Below are 9101 nucleotides of genomic sequence, written 5' to 3'. Positions count from 1 at the left end.
TAGCATGCAGTGAGGCATAGGAGAAATTTCCTTCTCAGCCAGCAGGATCATTGTAGATGAAAGCCTACAAAGTTCTGGGTTAAGAGTAGAAACTGTGCCTGTCACTGAGTATGTCAGCTGTGATATAAAAAGGAAAGTCAACTGGTATCCAAGCCCACAAAAAAAGGGACTGAAGGCAATTCACATGCTTTGTCTATTGGAGAGAGAAATCCATACAAATCTTTCCTTGTTGAAGGAAAAACAAATAGAAAAATAAAATTAAATATGAGAGAATATTAAACATAGTGCACCACGAAGAAAGAGTGCATTGGCCTAAGTACATATAAGAGGAACAACCCTTGGAAAATGATTTGTTCCAGTAAACCAAAGAGAATATTAGAAAAATGAGTCATTAGCAATAGAATGCAATACAACCAGACCTTGTGAAAAGCAGAAAATTATAACAAAAAATTGGATGAGATGAGAAGGAAGATTCCTGAGTGAACAAAAAGGACTTCAAGAACACCAAAAATGAAATAGCAGTATAGAAATGAATAGAAGCAAAGAACAGAGTAGATACTGTAGAAAAGCAAATCAATGATGCATTGAACTAACTCTAGAACTCTAACAAAATGCAGAGGGAGGGGATAAAAAGATAAAAATGATGAAGAAAGAGATGGTAGCTATATGAGGCAGAGGGTGAGATGAAATCTAATGACTTTACATGTTCAAGAGGAGAAAACCAGAGCAAGTGGAGATGAAGCGATAATCAAAGACATATGGCAAGTAAAAGGAAATTGTCTGAGTCATACAAAAACTTAAGTATCCAGAACAGAAGGATTCACTGTATGCTAGAAAAAAATCAAAGAGAAGAGAACCACATTTGAACATGACTGGCCAAAATGTTTGAATTAGAAGAATAAAAATAAATCCTACATTCTCCCAGGCAGAAAGAAAAATGTTGCCTCCAAAGGCTGACCTTAACCTTTCTGTAATAGCAAATGCCAGAACTGGAGAAAAGTCTTCATTTTCTTGGGAGAAAAGTTTGTAACCAAAGAATTTTAAAGCCATTCAGATTGTATTTCCCATGTGACAGCAACAGAAAGACCTTCACCATTGTTAAAAGGCTCAGAAACAACTCACTAATGGAAGCCTTCTTTATTTAGAATTATGTAAAATATACCATGAACATCCAAGAGATGAAAATAATGAAGAAAAAGAGAAATTCTTGGCACTGTGCTGAGTAAGTCACACTGCATGCTAAACTCAATAATAAAACGGATTTTGTAATTCAAAGCCAAAAGGGGTTATGGGGCTAGGGTTAGCCTTGCAGTTTCCCTGCATTCATTTACCTTTGCCACTTTTTCAGCACCAGATGTAACTCATGAGCTGTATCATTTACCCCACTGCCCTCCCTTTCAGATGAAAACTCTTGTAGTATTCACATTACTCTCCTCTGTAAGTGCTTGTTAACAATGGATGACCTATGTACAATGTTGGGTCAGAGAGCCTGGAAAATGATGAAACAAAGAATTGCTTTTGTTCTACATAAAAGCAAAGTTGCAAAGAGCTATATTCTGGCCGTTTTCAATGTCAATGAGCTTGACTAATGGTGTTCTGTATTTCTCAAACATATATTGAATAACTTCAATCATTGGGATTAATCTGGGACATAGTATAAACAACCCAGTGAAAAATTTTGTCACCATGGCCCTCTTCACAGCTGCTTTTTACTTTAACTATATAAAACAATTATGGCTACTAAAATTCCATGAGGAAAATGCAGCTAAATGTTAATAATATTAACTAGTGGGTGGTGTGATTTAAGGTAATTTCATTTTTTCTTATAATTTGCTGTAGTTTATCATAATTGAGGATATATTACTCTTATACTTAGGAAGGAATTGAATAACAAACCACAATACTCAAAGGATCCAAACAGGCAACTCACAAGCAGAAAACTGACTGACTAGTAAACATACGAAAAAATACTCTGCCTCATTAGTAATAAAATACATTTAACAGAAAACCACAATAATGTATCTTTTTATCCCCATCAGCACTGGCAATCATTTAAAAGTTTGGCTACACCTGTAATGTTGAAGGTGGGGAGATACAGGAACTCTCATACCCTACTGGTGAGAAGATACATTAGCACCACCACTTTAGAGTTGAATATTGCAATATCTAAGAGAGTTGCCAATTTACATATCTATAAGCTGGCAATTATAATTTTAGATAATTGCTCATTGCTTATGTATTAGTCTGTTTTCACACGGCTATAAAGAAATACCTGAGACTAGGTAATTTATAAAGGGAAGAGGTTTAATTGACTCACAGTTCCTCATGGCTGGGGGGGCCTCAGGAAACATACCATCATGGCAGAAGGGGAAGCAGGCACGTCTTACATGGCAGGTGAGACAGGGAAGTGCGCACAAAGCAGGAACTGTTAAACACTTATAAAACCATCAGATCTTGTGAGAACTCACTCACTATTGTGAGAACAGCATGGGGGAAACCACCACCATGATCTAACCACCTCCCACAAGGTTCCTCCCTCAACACCTGGGGATTACAATTCAAGATGAGATTTGGATGAGGACACAAAGCCTAATCATATCAGCTTATAATGACAAAAATTAGATACAAAATCCATAAACAGAAAAGAATCAGTACAAAGTCTGTAGTATACTCTAAACTGTGGTTACTATAACCAAACATGAGCTACATAAAACAATATGGGAAAACCCCAAAAACATAATAGTGAGAGAAGAAATGCAAGGTACAAAGGAGCATTTATAGTACAATTTCCAATTTTAAAAGTTTCAAAACATTAAAAACCAACCCCTCAGCCCCTATTTTGTTTATGCACATAAACATATATAGTAAGACTATAAAAGCATTCAAGGAAATCATCAATTCAAGATGGTGGTTATTTCAGGGGAAGGAAGGGACTTGACTTTGAACAAGGTTATCACAAAGAGTGTTGGCAGTTCTGCAAAGTTGGAGTTTTTATCCTTGGAAAAACATAAACATCGAGGCATGTATGTGAATCTATTAATATCTGGCAAAGCGTATAGTAGGTATAATTTTATTTGCAAGATATATGTTATAATAAAAATGAAAATAAAATATTAATAATGCATTTTATTTATAATATATTTTATAAATATAAAATAAAGTCTGCATTTACAATTTAACATGCTATCTGATCACAAGCAGATAAAATATTTATGATATAAAGCCTGAAAGGAAATAAAAAGGAAATCAAATACTGGTTATATCTGAATGATATATGTAATTTCTTTGCTTTCTTTTATTTTTCTATATTTTCAAAATTTTCATTATGAGATTACATTATTTTTTAATTGAAAACTTTTGAAAACTTTACAAAAGTGTGATTAAAAATGTCGGCTTGGGCCTTATGACATAGGGTCTTGAATGTCATATTAGGTTTTTAGCTTTATGATACAGGCTATCATTTCCCAAACTGTGTGCTATGGAACACTAGTGACTCTTGAGAGGTTAACTTATGTTGCTGGGAAAAAGAGTTCCACGGTTAATAAGTTTAAAAATGATGGGTCTCATGCTCCCTGTTTCAAGAAGCACAATAGACATTTCTACATTAAAGGCTCCAAGAAGTTCTACAGTTGAAAAAACCCGCACACAACACAACAAAAACTTATTTGCATTTGCTTAACTCTGTGTCTCCCAAATACATATAATTACAGATCCCTTTAACAAGGAGTTAATTTATTATCATCTAAGGGATATTATCTTCAGGAGACATGATTTGTGAAACTTCTTAGTTAGAAAAATCTCCAAAACATCATACAGACAGTGGCATGATGAAAGGAGAGATTTTGGAGGTTGAAAGTGGCAGTGTTGGGCAGGAGAGATTGGAGGTGATGGAGGCAGGATACAAAGAGGCCAAGTGGGCAATAATTGCAGTAGTTGGTTAGTAGGTGATAAGGGCTTCAGCACAGGACTGATGGCCTCAGTGAGCCTTCACCAAAATTATGCTTCTGGCACACAATAAACATTTATTTCTCATGTGTTATAGACCTGCTGGGATTCAGCTGGTTTGGCTCCTGAATAAAGGTTGAAACAAAGTCTGTTCCACATGTCTCCTTGTCCTTAAACAAGAGGTTACCTGAGACCTCTTTTCCCTATGGAAACATGCAGACCTGTTTCAAGTCTTGTATCCTATCAGTTAACATCCTATTGGTCAAAGCAAATCACATGGATGGCCAAACCCAAGTCAAGAGCTGTTGCACATTGCTTATCATGAAGCTGAAGCAAGACAGAGCTAAGCTTAACATCAAAGGGGTGGGGAAGTATATTCCTCCCAGGAAACTAGGAATAGGGGAGGAAGTGAATATTTGCTGAACAGCAATATAATCTATAACCCTGTCTCTGTCTATAAAGTGAAAAAAACAATTGCTAGATTGTGGAACTATGTATATGTGGAGTCCATCAGTGTGGATTCCATTTCTAAAAGGCACCAAGAACACCATGAAATGACGGGATTCAGCATGGCACAAACCTAAAGATAGTAGTATGAAATCTGACCCTATTGTAGCTTCTCTTTTCTCCAGGTGTCGTAACAAGTGAGTGAGCATGTAAAGTGTCTGGGAATTCCTGAGAAGAAAATTACTAAGAAATTAAAACAGGATTGTAAGAGCTTAGCCCAAATCACTGTGCGTGGCAAAGATAACCAGATGAGTAAAAAGCTCCTCATTCACATTTTACACAGCTTTCCATTAACTGATATTTAGTATTCAGAGGCATGACACAGTCTAGAGTTCAGAGAATAGTTTCAATCCCCAAGGGAAAAATAGGAATAATTTTGAATATTTTGAAATAATGTGATTAAAACATAGGATCAAACAACCTGTCGCCTTTTTATATCCTTAACATTTTTATTCCCAAATGATCTGGTGCTCACTGCATTCTACATTTAATACTCATAAAGATCATGTTCTATGGATTTTTTCCAATTGCCATCTCTATATTTTAACTATGTCAACATGATATATAGGCAACCCTTCCTACTTGGAATAACAATATTTTATTGTTTCTTCCAAAAATTAACAATAAAATATTTTTCAGATTTCTATTTACTGGCTGGAAATTTTTGAAAAGCACAAGGCTTGTGACCAATTGTGCTGCAGGAGAATTGTAAAATGAAGCAATGACTAGAAGGAAACAGCAAAGAGGGTGACCCATGACAATTGTGAAAATGGCAACATTTGCTCCTGGCCTTTGGTTCTCAGGAGTACTCTAGCCCTTCTCATTGTCACAGGCTCAATGACCTCGTGGTCTTCATTCTGGCTCTGGGGGCAGGGAATCTGAAACTCATTTCTATCATGGTATAAGTGACTGATAAGAACTCCTGCTTGAAACATGAAGGAGAAAATCTACAATGAACACTGAATATCAGGAATGGTAGGAAGGGATGCATTTTGGAGGGTGGGGACTGTCTCAGTGCCCATAACATCCCTTTAGGACAGCACCAGACATGTTCTACCTATAGAAATACATACCTATACAAAATGGTTAGTGTGCCACACTGTGGCTATAAAGAGCACTTAATATGTGCTACTAAAGAAAAAAAAAGGAAAGAAAGGGGGCATGAGACAAGATATTCTAGATTTACACTACATCTCTTCTATGGAGTGTGATCCTATTATTTTAAAAATTATAACAACATAAAAACAAAATTCACAGGATGACGGAGATGTGAAGCATTGAGAGATGAAGTGTCAAACAATTATTATTAACACTTAGTATTCAATCTTATATCTGTTGAGTCCCACCTGAGGAGTTAGCCATGGACAGAGATTCTTCTAGAGACCAGTAACCATGTTGTGTAGGTTAAACTGTTCATTGCTATCCATCTGATATTTAGTCCTAGGTTAATAACAATTATTGGCAACAATAATGATGATGATGATAGCTATCATTTACACAAAACAATCTTAAGAGCTGTGATGGTTAATTTCATGTTTCAACTTGAAACATGAAGGAAGATAAAGACTAAGGAAGACACATATAGCTGGTAACACACTATTTCTGGGGCTTTCTGTGAGGGTGTTTGTGGAAGAGGCTACCATTTGAATGAGTAGACCTAGTAAGGAAGATTGGCCTTCACAACTTGAGTAGACATCATCCAATGTGTTGATGGCCCAAGTAGAACAAAATATGGAGGAAGAATGAATTTGCTCTCTTTGCTTGAGTTGGGACATTCATTTTCTCCTGACCTTGGACATGGGCATTTGCGGTTCTCTAACCTTCAGATTCAGAGCAGGACTTACATCATCAGCCGCTGGCGTTCTCAAACCTTTGGGTTTGGACTAGGACTTCATCGGCTCCTCTGGTTCTCAGTCCTTCATGTTTGGATTGAAACTATACCCTCAGTTTTCCTCCAGCCTTTTTACTCTAATGTGCAGACAGCAGATTGTGAGATTTTTCAGCCTCCATAATTACATAAGGCAATTCCTCATAATAAATCTCTTTCTGTATGTTTATAATATATCCTATAGGTTCTGCCTCTATGTAGAACCCTCATACAAGAACAAATTACCATAGTTTTGATTTAATGTCTTCTAGTTTCTATCATTAATGAGAAAGATGAATTGTAGATGGTCTTCACTTTTTTAGGTCTCAATTCTATGCCCTTATTTATTTGACAAATATTACTGAGCAGCTATTCAGTGTAAGCCTTTGTTATGTAAACAGAATAGGTTCATTGCCAGATGCACACAGCAAGTCACTACGCTGAGACACTGGGTTGCATCAGAGAAAGAGGTTTCACTGTAAGGTCATCAAATGAGGAGATGGCAGGGAACCTCAAATTCATCTCTCTAAGGAATTTAGTGTTAGGGTTTTTAAGGGTTTTGGAGTTGGCTGAAGAGTGATCATTGATTGGTTGAAGAGTGCAGGGTGAAGTCAAGAAACAGGGAGATGAATCAGCTGTATTATCATGCTGATCCCATTCATCTGTGGAGATCTGTGGGAGTTGCTGGAATTTGGGTCTGAAAAACATCTAAAGCAATCATTAAAGAGAAGCCTTATGATTCCAGTGTCAGAGTCCTATCTATAAGAAAACTGGGGATGCAAATGGTCAGAATCATTCCATGCAAGGAAATGATAAGTTCAAGATGGTGGTTATCTCTGGGGAGTGAAGGAAGGGACTTGACACTGGACAACGGTAACAAAGGGGGATGGCAGTTCTGCAATGATTTTTACACATTGAGTTTTAGCCACAAGGAAGTGGGCCAAAGTACAGCCAGATTAATGCTTAATTATAACTATATTTCTGCCCAGAATCTGGATGCAATTCTTGTCAATCCTGTGTGGATAGTTTCAGTCAGGTGCTGTGGAAAATGCCATACCAAAAGGAAAAATACACAATCTTTTCTCACCACAAAAATACAACATATATATATATATGGATACATATACATCCTACTTATATATGTAAAATATATAACTTAATTATATTTTTTATTTATTTATATTATATATATATACATAATTTAAATGCTATAAGACAAATGTATCAAAAATGCTCAGATATTCAAGAGAGAGAGGCATTATTGGTTGGAGTGTGCAGGGGAGAAAGAAGAGGAACAGGGAGAAGGTTTCTTGTAAAGGGAGCTTTGGGGTGGGGCTGGAGGGATGGTAAGGCACTACAAAGTAAGGAAGTTGTCTAACAAAGAATACAGAAAAAGGAGACATTTTTGTCCAAAGGTGGCAATTCCCACTTGGCTGCATTGCAGGTTACATGCATCAGGAATAGAGGGAGTAAAAGTCAGGGAGTTAAATTGGGAGCAGAGCATTGAAAATTTTGAATCTCCAGATAATGAGATTAAACTTTATTTACAAGGTACTAGCAAGTCACAGAATCTCTTTAAGCAGTTGTTTGGCATGATGTGAGCTGCACTTTGTGATAATTACTCTGGCATCATGGGTAGGATGATTTGGACAGGAAAGAGTGCGAGAGCAGCTTCAGGCTTCAGGCCACAGTAGCACAATAGATCAGGTCAAAAGAAAACATGGGCCTGGCCGGGCGCAGTGGCTCACGCCTGTAATTCCAGCACTTTGAGAGACCGAGGTGGGCAGATCACCTGAGGTCGGGAGTTTGAGACCAACCTGGCCAACATGGAGAAAGCCTGTCTCTACTAAAAATACAAAATTAGCCGGGTGTGGTGGCGCATGCCTGTAATCCCAGCTACTCCGGAGGCTGAGGCAGGATAATTGCTTGAACCCAGGTGGTGGAGGTTGCAGTGAGCCAACATCGTGCCATTGCACTCCAGCCTGGGTAACAAGAGCGAAACTCCATCTCAAAACAACAACAACAGCAAAAACAAAACAAAACAAAACAAAAAAAACACCCAAAAAACAAAAAACATGGGCCTGAACAAGGGGATAAATAATAAGGGATAGAAGTGAATAAATTTTTTTAGATGAAGAACTGAGGAGGAGGTTGGGAGGCCACTGGGAGGGTATCAGTTGTGGCTTATTTTTTGAATCCCCCCAAATTCCCGTAGACCAGGGTTTGACATTTAGACTGGATAATTTTTGACACCACTATTGACATTTAGACAGGGTAATTTTTAGTTGTGAAGAATTATCCTGTGCATGTTTAACAGCATCCCTGGTCTTTGTCCACTAGATGCTAGTATTACCTCTCCTCCAGCGTGAAAGTCAAAACTGCCACTGACATTGGTTAATTCCTTTGGGGGACAAAGTTATCCCCAGTGGAGAATCACTGCCCTATATAAGACAAATAGAGCCACTATGATAAAAAATTCAAAAAAAATCCATAGACAATATATATTCATATCTACTATCTATCTATCTATCTATCTATCTATCTATCTATCTATCTATCTATCACTAAATGTTAAGATATTTCCAAAGACTCCAAAATATGAGGGATTAGAAAAAAGCCCTGAGAGCCATCAGACATGCACAGTATCAGCATCTTTGTAGAAGGAAGTAAAAGAAAGGCAATGTGAGTTGTGAGGATTCTGATACCAGAGTACTCCATATTTCTTATAGATATATACTGGAAAATGACTGAACTGGGTAAGAGTCTTGCAGGCTCTGAGTCA

This window comes from Macaca thibetana, chromosome 9, assembly GCF_024542745.1.
Source record: "Macaca thibetana thibetana isolate TM-01 chromosome 9, ASM2454274v1, whole genome shotgun sequence".
Classification (NCBI taxonomy): domain Eukaryota; kingdom Metazoa; phylum Chordata; class Mammalia; order Primates; family Cercopithecidae; genus Macaca; species Macaca thibetana.
This window is presented reverse-complemented; position numbering follows the sequence as displayed.